The sequence below is a fragment of the Phyllostomus discolor genome, chromosome 15 (assembly GCF_004126475.2).
Source record: "Phyllostomus discolor isolate MPI-MPIP mPhyDis1 chromosome 15, mPhyDis1.pri.v3, whole genome shotgun sequence".
NCBI classification, from domain to species: domain Eukaryota; kingdom Metazoa; phylum Chordata; class Mammalia; order Chiroptera; family Phyllostomidae; genus Phyllostomus; species Phyllostomus discolor.
The window spans coordinates 576,422-593,318 of NC_040917.2; the positions used below are offsets into that span (position 1 = coordinate 576,422).

At 43.9% G+C, this 16,897-nt stretch overlaps 1 gene segment (V, D, J or C); it reads right to left on the reverse strand.

Moving 5' to 3' along the window:
* LOC114489669 overlaps positions 1–16,897 on the reverse strand; it is a 384,977-nt gene that overhangs the window by 306,644 nt on the left and 61,436 nt on the right.

A 16,897-nucleotide genomic window follows, 5' to 3' on the forward strand; every position in this document is an offset into this window, starting at 1 on the left:
AGTATAATAACAGAACTTTCTGTCCAAATCCATTCCTCCATCTGATGTAAAATCAGCCCAGATGTTGGAACGCACTGCAGTTCCTAGGGGTTGTCAATCAAGACATAATGGAAAAAAACAAGCAGTCTGGGAGGCAGTGTGTGACGATGATGGGATTCTGTGCAAACAAAGAGGGTGCTCATATCTCCAGGAAACCTCATCCCATGAACAACTTGAGAAAACCTGAGGCACTGGTCCTACCAGGAGACTGGAATAACATGAAGGTGGAAGTCAATAGAAAAACATACTGCACAGAAGCTAAGCAAATGCTCTAAGAACTCATTATGCCAAACAAGCAGCCTTAACTTGGGTAACTATCCCATCAGGACCCTCAAATGATTAATGTACTTGCTGTGACATGTCTATGTTTAGCCCATGGTTTTAAGTACAAAATAATGGGAAACTTTATAGATGCCTACTTCGCTCAGATATTTGATTACTCAAAACAGTTCCTTGTTGGAATCAGATAATTTCAAATTAATCTTGTTAAATTCACACTGGTGTCACCTTCAGTCAACACGGGTGTGGGAACTTCCAGACATAGCAGAGGTTGTTTCCTTCTTCTGTGTTACAGAAACAGCAAATTCTGGGTCAGCAGTGAAGGTGAGACCTTAAGTCCTCAAGGGTCCTTTGAACCATTTAGATGGTTTCATCCAACTTCACACCCCATGGTTTGTGGACATATACTTATTGTATGTGTATGTTTCTGTGGTGGCTGGAGCTAATTCCCCGACAGAAACCTACAGCCCATTCACCTGACAGAAACTTCTTAAATCTGCATTTTTTCCCACTTACATGTGAAGTGACAGAGATGCTCACTGTATGGAACTGTCATAAACCAGTGCTGTGTCGTATGCCCAGGACACACACGTCATGGTCACCACCACCCACTATCTCTACAAAGATCAAAAAAGACCATTTTTACCTAAACAATATTTACCGGTTCAGTTACTTCTGTGTCCAAAAATCTTCCTACTCGCACTTGTGACCCTTCATCTTCACCCCAGGACACATCAGTTATCAGATGTGACATGCGAGTTGAGAGAACCGTGAATTCAGCGACTTTCACTCACAACTGGCCTCTGCCCCACTGCACTCAAACAAGAAAGAATAGTGAAAATTGCCTGTAATGTGTGCTCCTTCCTGTCATCCACAGACTAATGGTGACTTTCTAGTCAATCCTGCCAACAGACCCAGTGGTCTTCAGTCAGTGAGTCCTATATATTGTGGTGAACATGACAGGAATATTGCTCTTGAATCTCATTGGAAGGTATTTTTCAAGTGTTTCAACTGTGAATGTAGCAGTGAAACTCCGTGAAATTAATCTTTGGGTTTTGGGTTTTGTGATACAAAGAATCACAGATCACAGAAAAGTCTATTAAATTGTACACTTAGTTAAGTGGGGCTTCTTAAACTCATGGTCCTCATAGATTTTTGGGAAGACTGTAATCTTTGGAAGCAGATGTCTGATCCAAGGCTTTCCAAAATCCAATGACTTTGAATGGAGAGGGATCCCACCTAAGACATTGGACCAGGACCCTGATATATTTTTATCATCATCATCATCATCATCATCATCATCATCATCACCATTGATCTTCATTTCCAATTGCTTACTTATAACCATTCTTTTTATTTTCTATAGCCATGGTGGTTGTCAATACAAAGTGATCCTTTATCTATTTGTTGCTCAATTATTATAGTTGATAAGTGAAACAGGTAGTCAGACTTGATTGTATTTTATGTTTGACTGCTGACAACTGATGGGTTACTCTTGCCCCTTCTCCATCTGTCCACATAGGAAATCTTATAAGAAAGACTGGACCTCCCCTTTAGATGTCATTGGGATATGGAAACCACACAATCCCAATAAACAGAATCCCCCATCCTGTGCTACCTGCTCAACAAACTAAACACCTGAGCCAATCTCCTTTGCTGGTGATATTAAAGCACATATGATTTCCTGGAGGGCCTTTTCCAATCCTCCCAGAAATTTCAAAAGTGCATGGAAAACTTTCTATGTCCCTTGGGTGTGTGTGTATTAGTCTTCATCCTGGACACCCACACCAAGTTGTTGTGGGTCCCTGTATCCCGTGACACCTGTGTGTTGTCATCTATACTGGGTGCTGTGAGCATGATGCCAAGTCAGTGACCATCACCACTGGGGGTGTTTCACTTTCTTGCATTTGTTTCATTTACTGATGGTGCCCACTGTCCAGCACAAATGTGCTCTGGTGCTGTCCAGCTTGGACACTGGGCCATGTGGGGCTGGCAACACTGTTAGGTCCAACAGAGTCTCTGCCTAGATTCATCTGACGTGGGTAAGAGGGTTTGATGATTCACTGAAATTGGGCACAAGGCTGGCTGAAAGAGACTTGGCCTTTGGTCCATATGAGAATATTGTCTTTCTTTACCAGAGATTTCTCTAATTCAGAGACCTCACAGATGAGTTCAGAATAACAAATCCAGAGAGATTTCTTGAGGGAAAATGTTACAGGAAGAGGAAATCACACAGGAAACCAGCACAAAACTCCTGGTGAACATGCTTGTGAAAAGGTCCTTGTGTTCAGGGACCTTGAACTGCCCCTGGTGTTCCCAGCCTCTCAAGCAAGGAGGTTTGTGTCTGGGCTCATGCTTTGTTCCCGTCACTGTGGCTGTAGTGAACAGCTCAGGCTGCTCAGCTCCATGCAGGCTGTGCTTGTGGACTTGTCTGCAGTCATGGTGACTCTGCCCTTAATCTTCTGAGTGTAGTTTATATTACCATTGCTAGGATTAACTCCTCCAATCCACTCAAGTCCTTGTCCTGGGTGCTGTCGCACCCACTGCATCCAGCAGCTTGTGAAGGTGTACCCAGAAGGCTGGCAGGAGACCTTCACTGAGGCCCCAGGCTTCCTCACCTCAGCCCCAGACTGCGCCAGCTGCACCTGAGAACAGACACCTGTGGAGAGGAGACAGAAGTGGTTGAAAATCCTCCTTGACTCTTCCTGGTCCCCTTCTCAGCCAAGGGTATGGGGAGTCCCTTACTCTAGCCACTGCCACCAGGAGGAGGGCTCTCTAGCTCCAGTCCATTGTGAGGGGCTGTGCTCTCAGGACTTGTACATGGGACAGTGTGGCAGTGGGTGATGCTCTTAGGGTCCAGACAAACATTTAACCTAGCCTACCTCTTCTCATTTTCATATTCACAAGACAAAGGGTTTATTGCTGAAGACTTGACCCCAACTGAAAAAAGGAAGGGGGCACAAGTACTATGCTCAGTGGGAGTCTGAGGCTCCATGTCTAATTAGCGTTGCAGGATATGTGTCTCCTGCCAGGTCCCTGAGCTCTGTGATAACATAGTTCTTCCTCGTACTGAGGAACAAGCAAACACAGGGCATGCTCCTAATTGTAAACCCATCTTTGACTGACAGAGAGAACACCTGGACCAGTTCTGGGCTTAATACCTGAAAATCTTATTCCTTAATCAGTGTGTCTACAAAAGCTGCACCTAGTGAGTTAATACAACCATCTTTTCTCCTAGCTCCTTACAATTCAAATATAAAGAAGACCTAGAAATAACCATTAGTCTGGTTCTCATGTCTTACTAAGTCTGGTAAATTTTCTGATAAAATATGATATTTACAGTCAACTCATTTCTTACTCTTGTTTTAGAAGATTCCATGAAAAGAGAAAGGCCCAAGTCCTCATAGGCATTCCCTCCCTAGCTCCCTCTGCACTTATTCTTGGGCAACAGCCCTAAACCTGAGGGTCATGTGTGACCCCCATTCCCATCCCACTTTCTGAAAGGATGGGTGCTGTCTGGGCTCATGGAGGATAGATGTCTCAGCATCTCTTTACTATAATTGAATTAAGTACCCTGACTCCAGGATGCTTCCCCAGGGACACTGATCTTACATCTCTGTGCACAGAGAACTCACCTTTCTAAACTCCAGTGACCCAGCAGGGAGCCACCAAGCCTGGGGTCTATGAAGCCATCAGAGAGCACCTTCACTGAAGCCACCAGATGCATTGACTAAGACAAAACCACAAAGCCCAAAAGTCCTTGGGGAGTTAGGGGACCCCTGATGTTCTTAGGTTCCTCTGCTTGAAGATCCCATCTGAGTATCCTTGTATGAGGCCCTAATCTTAATGCACATCTACTGCTCAGTAAATGAGGCATTCACACACAGTGATGATGTACACAGGATGGACTCCAGAGCTCCCATCTCCCCTATTCCTAGCCCATCAGCAGGGCCCCTATGTTGACCTGAACCTAGTGAGTGACCTGCATTGACAACACAACAGAAGCATACGTGATCCCTGTGAAGACTGGTTAGTGTCCTCCCTTGTGGTTTCCTGTCTTCTGAGAACATGGAACCTGCAGAGGTCATGGCGAAAAGGGTCATCCTGGGAATAGTCAGGTCCAGGGGACCCTTAAGTAGTCAGTGCAGCCAACAGACCTGACATGTGGGGAGAGTCACACCTACCTATAGCCCACAAGTGCCCATTCTCAGAGGTCAGAACCAAGAATCCCAAGGGCAACAATGGGGAAACTGAACAGGCATCTCCCCAAGAACACAAGCAGATTCTAAGACAGGAACTGGGGACCCAGAGAAGTGGTCCTGGCTGGTCAGTCTCTTTGTTTCAGTGACTGGTTTGTTTGTCACTTTGCCCCCTGGAGTCCTGAACATGCCCTGCAGTTCAACCCTTTTGGTTTGCACAGTGAGGTATGTGTCTTGACTCACACTGACTTTATTTATCTGATTCTCTCACACAGTAATACAGGGAGGTGTACATCTGCAGAGTGATGATATTTCAGAATCATACCTTAATTTAATTAATTAATTTATTTGTTGTTCAAGTACAGTTACCTCCAGTTTACTTTACCACCGCCACCACAGCAACCCTCACTTCCTACCCTTTATCCTACCCCCTTTGGCTTTTTCCATGTGTACTTTATAGATGTTCCTGAAAACCCTTATTTCTGAATCATATCTTTAGATGGTGAACTGCCTTACAAAGATGCGGCATGTGTCACATGACCTTAGATTTCTGCTAATAAGACCTATGCATTCCGGTGTTTTGTTTTGTTATTTGAGCCTGATACATACAGTTTGTATAAACTCTGTTAATGTAAAGCTAGAATCTTTACAGGAAAGTCTTGGAGATCCCCAGGGACAGGAACAGCTGCAAGGACACAGTCCAGGCTTGAACACATCTCTACCTAAGAATAAGGCTTAATCACATGTCCAAGAATGATGCAGGAACAGTCCCACTACCACACCCACAACCTTCCTGCCATCATAAGGGTGGGATGCAGCTGGACAAGCAAGAACAGAGGGGTGCTCTGCGGACAGGACAGAACATGATGACCCCACACCAAGGAGGAAACATGAGCTAGGAGTCACTGGAAGAGTTGAATTCTGCAGACCCCATGGCAGAAACCAACCTCCACAATTGTCTTCATGGAAACCAAAGCTTCCAAGGTACCCCTTGCTAATTCACAGAGACATCCACAATGAGGGTCTAGTGTGTAAAATAAGGAACTCATGTCCCAGTTGAGTTAATTACTTGTGAGCATGAAGAAATGACACACAGCCCTGCATAGCAGAACACAACAGGGCACTGGTAGCTACCATTCTTGCAGGTTGGGATACACCAGAAACTATGGGAATAACACAGATCAAGGCCAGAGTCTTAATGGAAATATTCCCATATGGCATTCCTGTGAGACTTAGGCAGTTGGACAGTCAAACAATGATTTTAAAATTCTAATAACCTGTTAGAAGCTTAACAGAAAAGGTTAATCATTAACCTGTAATGATTTTAAAATTCTAATAACCTGTTAGAAGCTTAACAGAAAAGGTAGGCATACTTCATGATCATAAAGGTAACTGCAGGTGAGTGATGGAAACTAAAAAAAAAAAAAAAATCACATGGAGAAAATGTCCACAATACAGACACAGAAATTAATAAGAGTATCAGCAGACTCACTGCAGACCCCAGTCACCAAGAATTCCAGATCAAAGCCCAAGTAGGGAATCACCTCACGCATGGCAGGAAGTATTTTGTAAAAGAACAGAAAACAAACATAAACAAGATCCTGTTGGTGAGCATGTGGAAAAAGGAAGCCCTTGCACACTATGGATGAGAAAATAAAATTGTGCTGCCACATGGAAAAGAGCATGTTGGTGTCTCCAAAAGGGAAAATGAAATTCTGCAGGTTTGAGTCAGGAAACTTCTAATTGTTCATTCAAATGTTAAAAACCAGGAATTCTAATGACATTTGCATTGCCCTGTTCATTGCAGCATTATTCACTGTAGTCAAGATGCAAAAACCATTTCAGTGTCCATCAGTGTGTGTATGGATGAACGTGTGGTATGCACTTATGGCAGAGTACTACTCAGCTTTAAAACATAGGGAACCCTGCCATGAGCCATGACATAGTTGAAACTTTGTGACATCACCCTGTGTGGAATAAAGTCATAGTGGGAATTCAAATAATGTATGATTCCACTTATACTATGAATGTAAATTAGATGTTACCTCCAGGAGCATACAGAGGAGCTTGTGGACTGAGTGTAGTGAAAGGTACTTGTAGCATTGACCCACTCCAGCCACTTGTAGGGGACCTGGGATCAGTGAAGTGTCAGCTGTCCTGGTGTTCTTTGCCTGTGGGAGAGACTCAGAGATGGAGACTCTGAGAGGAAACAGCAGCTGTCAGGACAATGTCAGACCTGGTCATGGATGCAGTGCATTCACGGTAGACTGGAGGTATGTGCAGCCATCCATCCTTCAGGGCCCTGCTGAGAATGAGGGAACGGTCAGTCCTGTCAGGGCACAGGCCTGGGTTGCTGGCCAGGTTCCCAGTAGGGGGAGCACAAAAGACTACCCCACATTAATGGTTCTCTCCCTCTTTTCCTCCCTCCTCCTTCTCTCTAAAAATAAATAAATAAATAAATAAATAAAATCTTTAAAACATTGTTTTAAATTAATAGAAGGCCTTTGGGTTTTTCTGTAGTTTCTAACAAAATAAAGAAGCTATAAATATTTGCATATATTTTGTATGAACAAAGAATTTGTTCTTTTGGGACAAACAATCCTAGCAGACTGCTGACATACATTTTAAGTATATATTTAATTTCATAAGTATCTGTAATTCACATTATCATGAAAGACTAACAAGCACAGATGGACTTGGAGAGAAAGAGGCCTCCAGTCACTGCTGACATCTCATCTGCAAATGAACAGTGTTGCCTCCTCACATCTTTTCTGCAGTGAGAATTCAAGAAATTAGATTCACAGACAAGAGGGAAGAGATGCCACTGGGTGGGGTTGAGGGCTCTGAAAGGAAACCTCTGCTCCCAATAGGAAGCTCCTTCCTTCTCTATCAGGTCCACACCTACCCAGGGGATATTCCATTGTTGGTGGGACCCCTTAACCCCTGTATTCAGAGCGCCCCCTGATGTCCAGAGTTCTCCCTGCACCCCAGCCCTACAGTCCCCTGCAGGGAGGTTTGTGTCTGGGATCACACCACCTTCTCCTCTCTATATGCCTCACGCAGTATCATATGGCTGTGTCTCTGGCACTTAACCGTTCAGTGTTAAATAAACTTGGATCTCATATGTGTCCCTGATGATGATGAGCCTGGATTTCAGCATTGGGTTGGAGTCTGTGCTCCCACCACTCCACATAGCATTGAACCACTCCAGCCACTTGCCTGGAGCCTGGAAGTTCCAGTGCACACTGTAGCTCATTAAAGAGAATTCAGAGAGAGTGCGGGATAGGGAGAGGGTCTGCAAAGGCTTCACAAGTCCTGGGTCTAGCTCCTGCAGCTGGAGATGGGACAGGACACCTGGGCACAAGGAGTAACCTCCCCTGTCATTCATGTTCAGTAACCACCATCCCATAGACTCATGTCTGATATATGAGACACTCACCCTGGGTGTTTTTACCAGGCACAGCAGGAGACCTACCTGTCTCATCTTCTAGAGTACAGCCCTGCCTTCCCCAATGACCTCAGCCCCATGTGGGAAGATACATGTGAGCCCTCACAGCCCAGCGGGATGTACCCCAGAGCTGCAAAGAAATTTACATGTAAGGACTCTGTTTTCATAACTGGGTAGCGATTGGGTCAGCGTCCCCTGTGAGTGTTTCTTCTCATGACTGCATGCCCTGTGAGACTTGGGCTGAGAGGACACTTTCATTGTGAGGGACATTGCAAACACAGCAAAGGATGGCCCCACATTTCTGTGTGTTACAGGAAATGTGGAATGCCATTGGTTTTCATGTAGATAATAAACTTGATTAGCTTTATGTTCATATGCTTTCCAAAAGACAAACTTGAAAACATCCATGACTGGGCAGATGATATAATCACGCTTCTGTATTTAGTAACATACTGACATCAAGTGAATCATAAATATGATCCCAACATATAGGAAAGTGTGTACCAAGTCCTTGTTTTCTTTAACTCAAACACCTATGACCACAATTATATGAGTAACTAGGAAGTGTGGGCAGGGTGGACTCCCAGGACCCTCACTGTGTGAGTCCTCTATGTGAACATGTCTCTCTGAGATACTCTCTCCTAGGGCACTGTGGTCTAATGCAGAGACCCCTCACAGATTCCATCAGACAGAAACACACATTTTATGCATAAGAGAAAATGCAAAGCATACACTACACCTGTCTTTGATGAAGACTCATCCATTGAAGAGAAGATGTGGGCAGAGTCATGGCTGACCCACATTCTCAGATTCTGGTACTAAGGGTCCATTGTGTTCAGAGGCAGCAGAGTGAGGAGGGTCTGTCAATAGCTTTGCTCAGAGGGAAGGTCACTGTGATGCTCAAAGGTACCCTCTTCAATCCAGCCTCTCTGGAGCAGTGGGTCTCTGATCAGAGGGTTCTGAGCTCCCCGAATATGTAGAAAGTCCTATACACTTAAGATGCAATATTTTGTAGACATAACATTTGAAAACATGTTGTGCAGTCTGTGATGGTCTTTTCATTCCCTTAACATTACATTGGTGATGTAAATTTTTTTAATTTAACTAAATTTAATTTATCAGTATCTCACCTCAATATTTCATCTCCACATTCACCAGACAGCTCAGTCTCAAAGAAACTGTGTCATGTGTTTCTCTTGCATTTTGATGAAGAACATCGTGGCCCTGATAAAGGACAAAGGGGTCTCAATGTTGGTTCACAATGGTAAGTGTCACATGCAGAGAAGAAACTCACTGTCTGACAGGTGCTCCACAGAGATCAGGCAGGTGTCCTTTCAGAGTGAGGCTCCACAGGGTTCCAGTCTCTGTGATCACAAAGATAAATGCCAGACAAGATGGGCCAGCCACCTTTATTACTATTCCAGGGATCTTTCAAGTCCCTATTACAAGTGATGAATATTTGGCCTAGAAACAATGTTAATTCAGAAATATTGCGTTAAACATATCTGCCATTGGCAAATTCTACAACCACAGTTTCCTGTGCAGTCACGAACATGTACAGCTTTGTGGTCAACAGCAGACCGTGTATTGGGAGGTTGTCCCGTAAATCCCTAAAGGGACTCAAATATCCCTAATACCTGAGGACGTCGTTGGTTATCCGATGTCATAGCACCACAGGTAGACCACGCATACATGCACTGATGGCCATGAAAACCAGCCCACTGCACTTACAGTCATATGAAACCACAACCCATGTGATCACAGTGTCACTGATCCTTCCAGGCCTGAGTGATTACACTGTGACATTTGCAGAGGATAAATTTCCCAATGACACTTTTCTCAGACCCTATTCCTCACCTAGCAGGGCAGGACTGTAAGAGAATTTATGGCATCAGAATCACTGTAAGTATCACCCTCTATAAATCACAGTCCTTAAGGAATCCCCATGCCTTTTGCTTTACGTAATTATGATGTTTCTTTCACTTGAGTAACTGCTCCACATACTGGGGAGACTCAGAGATGGTGAGTGTTGACATTGAAAGTTTTATAAATATTGCAGTCATAATAATAATGGGTAGTAAATGATGGTTAAATCTGCTGTTTCAACTAGTTTATATACTACATATTTTAATTACATCCTTACATTTTGTAATTTCTGTTAATTTTCTTAACTTAATTTTTCAAATCTGAAACTAATTAAAATCTTGGAGGAAACCAACATATTGCTTTACACAGTCTCTGCTCTCTGTGTCAGTCCCAGGTCACACTGGTGTCCACTAAGGTCTCACATCCCCTGTCCCCATCTCTCCACCAAGGCCATTCAGTCTTGTTCATTGTGGGTGCTGACATGTCTTCTCCAACTTGTACAAAGTCCTCAATGATATCTGAAAGTACTAAAGTGTGTGATGAGGTGGATTTCTGGAGGCCCTTGAAAAGGACTTACACCAGATTCTAGTGCACAGAATCTGCATCTTTCCTGGGTCATCACTGTAAGTCCCAGGCACACATACCCAGGTTGAAGAGTTTAATCCTGTCTGGCATCTCTTATCATTGGAAACATAAGCCAAATCACAGACCTCAGGAATCACAGACGCTGTGGATCAGGGAGTGAGATCAAGCCCATCTCATGGGTCTGTGCTTCACATTCATCGTGCACCTTTCCATCATCTACAGAGATCCCCAGTGTTGGGCCAGAATGCCCACTAGCTGAGTCTCTGTGGAGTGGAAGGCAGCACAGCACACTGCAGGATGAGGGTGACCTGGTTCTCAGTTCCTGTCTCAGGAGCAGCCCACAGTCAATGCCACAACCTTGAATGAGGGCAGGATCATCTTTGCCCTTGTTACACAAGGACTTGAGGAAGCCAAAAGAAGAAGGAAATGTGGTTTGTGTGAGAAGAAGAGGGCAAAGGTCATGTTCACTGGATAATATGTGGATGATTCTGAAACATGTAAATAAACAGCAAATATTTCAGTTCAATAAGGAGGATGTCTATCCATTTTTATTTTTCTAACCTGTAAATAACAACAGTTTATTTTATTCTTGTTCCCAAACAAAAATGTTTTTAAATAATCTGTGGACTACCATGTGTCTCTTCGACTGTACCCAATGGAGTGAAGGCAAGTTCACCCGACTGGGCTCATAGAAATTCTGACATAAAGGCTGAATGAAATACATAGTTCACTGAGCATTGCTTGCTTATGGAAACTTGTTTCTAACTCCTGCAGGACCAGGGCCACTGCACCCTGTAGGGAAAGAGAGGGTGAGATTATGCGGGGGGACTGATATGGCCCTACTTGCACACTAGCCCATGCCTCCTTCCCCAACCCCCAGGAAACTGGCAGAGTTTGTGCAATGGAAATGTTCTTGGGCACCTCATGGTGAGTGTGAGCACACACCAATGATTCCTGTACACTAGCCCTCACACCTTTATCTCCTCAGGTGCATGCAACACATATTTTGATAGCTCATTTCCATTCCTGTCAAATCAGGACTATGAAGATTGTATGGAACACAGTGAGTACATCTGAGGTGGTACCTTTTTGCTCATTGTTAGATGCTATGGAAGGCGAAGTGTGTCTCTAAACATGAGGGGATGCAATGCAGTGCCATGTCTGCATTCAATTCCTTTCACAGCTCTTGAGCAGTGGCACCTGCCACAGGGTCTGTGAAGTACAAAGCAGAACAAGGGCCTGTCCCTCTCAGGGTCCATTCAGGGAATCCCTGGGCCATGGGACATGGCCTGACCCATCCACTGTGATCTGTGTGGGCCATTACCTCAGGTAATTGATCCCACGGTGAGCCACTGTCTCTGTGGTTGGCACTTGGTTCCTCCATGGGTGCAAGAGGAATATATGGACCTTGAACCCATCAATACTCTGGGTTAGCTCCTCCATGTATTTCACTTCAGGGACTCAGGTGGTCACTCACTTCAACAGGGACACTAGGAAGTATCCTTGCTGGATCCTGTCACCTGGAAGTTTCTTCCAATGGGATGTGATAGGCCCTACTCCATGTGTCACTTATCTCCCTACTGATTTATCTCTGCTCAGGGTCTCTATGGTCATCTCTATAGTGACTAGGTTTCCACAAAATTCTTCCTGATATATGGTAGGCCACTTGACAACACCCATTTATCCTTCACTCCCAAGCACTCGGGCTGTTCATGGCCATCAGGTAAAAGAGTGTGTGATTCAGGTGACTGAGCTGACTCACTCTTAACTTTTTCACAAGTATTTCTTATCATCTCAGTGTTGTGGCCTTCCACACAGGGCCTGTACATCCATCTAAAAATCTCCCTGTGACCAAAGTAGCATATTGGTAGACACTTGGAAGATGTTAAAGATCCAGTAGTTATGTGACAACAGGAGCTAAGAGTGCTGCCTGTTATCCAAGGTGAGCCACTGAGGAAGACCGGCTCCTGGATCAAGAACAGGAGGAGAAAGACCTCATATTCATCAGGTGGCACAGCCCAGTGTAATTGTTCCTGTTTTAATACAGAGCTGCTCTGGCCACAGCTGTCCCTAGGGAAGTGCTTGTCTTTCTGGCCCAAGACTTTATGGATATTTCAGGTTCCAAATTACTTGATGTTCTTCAGCCATAGGGGACTTTTCATGCTAAATAATCAGCTTATAATTGCCTCTGTGTAGTGCATCCCTGTACCACTACACTGCACACTTTCTGTTCTAATTCCCATTTTCCACTAGGGGACTCACAGACTTTCCTCAGGTGGTCCAGTCTGCCTCAGTCCAAGTTGTAGATACTTCATCAGTCATGGCTGAGTGTCAATGGATATTGGAGGTCAAGCACACTTATGCCAGTGTCACAGATGAAAATACAGACACCACTGGTCATTACTCTGACTCCCTTTTCAAGCTTGTCTTCTCTGGGGTCATTCATGGAGGAGCTCTGGTGATATCCCATGTGTGAACTCCCTGTCCTCCAAATCCAGCAGTCCGGTGGGTATGGAGATCTCACAAAACTCCAGAGACAGACAAGCACATCTGTTTTTGTTTTTGATGTCTAGGGAATGTTGCAGGTGGATCCTACCTAGAAGAACACTGAGAAAGTTCCCATTTCCTCAGGACCTTGGACTGTGTTGGATTTGTCAAGCACGTGGCAGTTATGCTGGCACTATGTCATTTAAGCCACTGCACATTCATCATCTGTGTTGATCTTGTCATTACAATACATTATCACACCTGGGACCCGCATCAATCAAATATCCTTCTAAGAAAATATTCACATAATCTGATGAATCATATGAATCTCTATTGTTACAGTAATTGCTTGTGGATTGCCATAAGTTACTGTCTAAGCTTAAGATGGAGAAAAATCATTTGCAATCAATCATCCATTGTCCTGAGCGCCCCCTGGTGTCCAAATCATCCCCTGGAGCCCAGCCTTTTTGTCTCCAGCAGGGAGGTTTGTGTCTGGGCTCACACTGAATTCCCCTCTCTGTGTGTCTGACACAGTAATACACGGCCATGTCCTCAGCTCTCAAGTTGTGCATTTGTAGGTACAGACTTGTTTTGCTACTGTCTCTGGAGATGGTGAATCATCCTTTCACTCATTAGCATAGTACATGGTACTTCCATCCCCATTAATTTCTGAGGCACCCTCCAGCCCATTCCCTGGAGTCTCATGGGCCCAGCTCAACCACTAGATACTAAAGGTGAATCCAGACTTAACACGGGACAGCATCAGAGACCTGCAAGTCTGCACAAAGCCTTCCCCAGACCCCTCCAGTTGCACGTCACACTAGACCCCCACAAACACAAAGCTGTCATGTCAGGAAACTGCCATGTCTCTACTGTTCATATCATAAACACTCACATACTCAGTGTTTCTTGTTCTCCATAAATTACCTTTTAAAATAGCAACAAGGAAAATCCAGCAGAGCCTTAACTCCATGGTGAGTGGCCTGTGATCTGTCCTGTGTGGGGACTGGGAACACCTGGCAACCCCAGGTTGGGCTCCTGTCCCCAAGATGCAGGATCAAGATAGGTTGCTTTTCAGGGACCCTATTTCCCTGTCCTCTTGCTAAATAGGGACCTGTGGGTTTGGGTGGTGACATGTGAGTTGTCCCAGAGTGCATGTTTGTTAAGAATTACTGTCCAGCCTTGGACAGTTTGGCTGAGTTGGTTGGAACATTGTCCAGTAACCAAGAGGCTGTGGTTTTGATCCCAGATTCATGTGCATATGATTCCTAGTCTGGGTGTGAATGGAAAGCAAGTGATATCTCTCTCTCTTTCTTCCTTTCCTCCTTTTGTTCTCTCTAAAAGCAATGAAAGTAATGTTTTGTGGTGGAGAGAAAAATAATAAAATGAAAAGAAAATGATTACTTCCTAAATCTGGTCCTGTGCTCTCTCCAGTGACATAACTGCTCTAGGAGATGATACAAGACCCAGAAAAGTAAATTGTCATAAACTGAGAGGAACTGAAAATAATAGATGCCTTTAAAAGTCAACAGCCACCCTGGCTGGCGTAGCTCAGTGGATTGAGCACGGGCTGTGAACCAAAATATCACAGGTTTGATCCCCAGTCAGGGCACATGCCTGGATTGCAGGCCACAGCCCCCAGCAACCACACATTGATGTTTCTCTCTCTCTCTATCTCCCTCCCTTCCCTCTCTAAAAATAAATAAATAAATAATTTAATAAAAAGTCAACAGTCATGAACACACCAATACAATTCAACTCTCATAACCACAGTTAGAATTGAACTTGTAGGACATCCATGTTCAGGAGATGAGAAGTTCAGTCTAACACCATTTACCCTACAAAGTGATGAGGGAATGAACTAAGAACAGCATGTGACCTGGAGTATGTGGACATGGTGTTGGAGGAGGGGGTACCTCTGTGTGGATCAGTGGGGAACAGAAGTGTGAACTCTACCAAGAAGTGGACAATGCCCCCAGTTCAGGATCCTTCAGGAGTTTGGTGCCAAATGTGCAGCATCCAAGCTGACTCATTTTTGCTTTTAGTTTCTAGACTCTGTGGTCAAAACAGGTTCAAAATTTGGGAAACAGTACAAACTCAGACATGACTAGACCTGCTTGGGTGAAGATGAAGTTAAAGATGATTAAGTATGTTACAATTATAGAAATTTCATTATGGAAAAACTTTATGCCAGTCAGTAATATGAAATAACAGAAAGCATACAAAAGCATAACTGATATGAAGACCATCATTTGTATCCATCCAATGATCACCAAGTAAATTAACAATTTATATAGCCTCCTCATCCTGGGGCTGGTGGTTCCAGCCCTTCATGAAACTGGCAGACCAGTCTTATTTTCACCATCAGCATCTGTAGGTCTGTGAACATTTGGCATTGTCCTAGTCAGGCCTGGAGGAGACATGTTCAAACCTGGTTCATCAGCAGTAAATTTCACAAGCTTCCTCTTCCCCCTCTTTCAATTGTTTTCAGGTCTGCACATGAGACTCCAGAATGCTCTCACCTGATCCACGCCGGAGGGTCAGCCCCTGAGCATGAAGTTACATGCTGTGTGGGTCAGTGTGCAGAACTGGGAAGGTATACTCCCAGGGACATGGATGGTGGGATCAAACAAACCTGGAGTCAACACTTCCAGGGTTCTTTTCTTTTATGCTGTGACTTTCCTCCTTCTGTAGCAACTTTAAGATGTCTTGTGTCATTTTCCTGTGAAAAAGCCTCACATAGTCACCCAGTCATTAAGATATTGTCTTGGCCATAAGTTCATTTGGTTTTTCTCTAAGACGGCTCTTGTAGTGCTTAGTTGTCCTTAACTTCATTTGAAACAATGTTTTTGAATTGTGTTGTGACAGCTCTCATATGAACATGCATTTAGACAACATCCAAATTGGTGGATTTTGTAGTTATTTTAATATTGAGGATGGAAGAGAATGCAACATTTTAGGCATGTTAACCTGCATTATTTCAAAAGATACAATAAGGGAAAAGAAATGCAAAAATTAAAAAAAATGTGCAGAAAATATACAAGGTGCTGAGATTGATCATATCTTTCAAAAGTGGTTTATGAAGTTTAGAGCTGAAGATTTATCAGTGGGTGATGTTCCATGATCATTTTTAGACCACTGGAAGTTGATAGCAATCAAATCAAGACATTAGTTGAAATCATTCAATATTATACCACCTGGGAATTAGCCAACATAAGAAAGAATCTTGTATTTTACAGAAAGAAAAGAAAACAACTAAGTGGACTTTCTGCCCAGGACACTAATTTGGAAATTATCCCGTCTCTTTCATCCAGCAGTAAAAAAATGAAATCTTACTATTTGGGATAATGTGGATGGGCATAGAGTGGACTATATTGAATAAAATAAATCAGACAGAGGAACACGCAGACCTTGGCTGTTATGATTAAACTTAGGGATGTAAAGCACAGCACATCAAATAAAGGCAATACTACTGTAATAACTATGTGTGGTGACAGGTGGGTACTGCAAATATTGGACAATCACCTCAGAAATAGTATAAATGTCTGGCTACTCTGTTGTAGGCTGGAAGTTCCTATCAACTAATACTGAATGTCAACTGAAATTGAAATAGAAGTAAAAAGGGAATTAACAAAAATGACAGGGAGGCAAAGGCAAGGGTGTGGGTGAGAGTGTGGCAGGCAGGAGAAGTGGCTGAATTCAGGACTGTGCTCACATGTGTCATCTTTATTGGGAAAATTCAGAAGTCTCTCAGTTTATTAGAGGCCCCCATTGAGAACCACAGCCTCATATTAATTGTTGGTGGTTCCTACCTCGGTAAACAATCTGGGGGATGCTAACCAGGACTTACTGTAATCATCTAACTTGCTGAAGGGCCTTTCCTGTCCCTCCCAGAGATTTAAGTCCATATGTGATAAATGTTCAATGAACCTTGGGGTGTGTTTTGACAGCCTGGACATCCTCACCACACTGCCATGGGCCCCTCTGCCATGTG